The sequence below is a fragment of the Bombyx mori genome, chromosome 22, assembly GCF_030269925.1.
Source record: "Bombyx mori chromosome 22, ASM3026992v2".
NCBI lineage: Eukaryota > Metazoa > Arthropoda > Insecta > Lepidoptera > Bombycidae > Bombyx > Bombyx mori.
This window is the reverse complement of record NC_085128.1, coordinates 6740934-6741896: the sequence shown is the minus strand read 5'-3', so window position 1 is coordinate 6741896 and position 963 is coordinate 6740934.

Here is a 963-nt window from a genome sequence, read left to right as displayed (position 1 = left end):
TTACAAATATAAACGACGTCATCCCATTCTTTTTATTTCTTAGAAAGGTGAATGAGTTCATCTGATGTTAAGTGATTACCAGAGCCCATAGACATCACAAAATCGTAAATCCCGTCATCCAACTCGAGGCTTAAGATCTACGTCACAATTTTCTTGTTATTGATTAAAAAATTGATTGCCGCTGATGGAAATTAATTGGATTAGATAATAATTCTAAATCAGTCTGCGGCATTTGAACACTGTCGTAGTCGCGTGGCTCGATACCACTATATCAGGCTTCCAATACTTTAAGACACAACAACATCACATGTCTAAAAAAATTACAGCAAAAATTGTGGGTTCTGGTTTCTAAGAATGGGGCAGCCGCCTAGCCGTCATACAGTGCCATTGAAACATTACAATCACTTTATGTCTCGAGGTGGTTGTAATATCTATAGTATATATTGCAGAAGGATGAGCATTTAACACCAACACCCATCCTACGTCTTATAAAATCAAAAGTATGCGTTATCAATCTATAAAGAGCATCAGAGTGTGCCATGTATTTAGCCGCAATTAACGACCTGAATCTGTCTCGTGTGTCCTGTTAATTTTTGACGGTAACAATTTTCTTAAGAGATGACCTTTAATAAGACAATGAACTTGCGAGACCAACCGAGCGGAAGAAGAGCTAAAATTAAATATAAACTCTTAATAATGCGTTGTGCTTTTTAAATTGGTATACTATAGAGCGCGTATGCATGTACCAACACAGTATTTAAAAGTAACGTAGTATAAGGTTCGGGAAAACCCAAACAAAAAAAACAATTGCTGACGATTGGATCTCAGCACTATGTTGAGACGTACGTATTACGGGTTGCAAAGGAATGTTGTAGCTATATACTCAAACATTAGAAAGGAGACTGAAACGATTACATACATTTTTGGGCCCAAATGTAACGTGATGAAACTAATATGAATTAA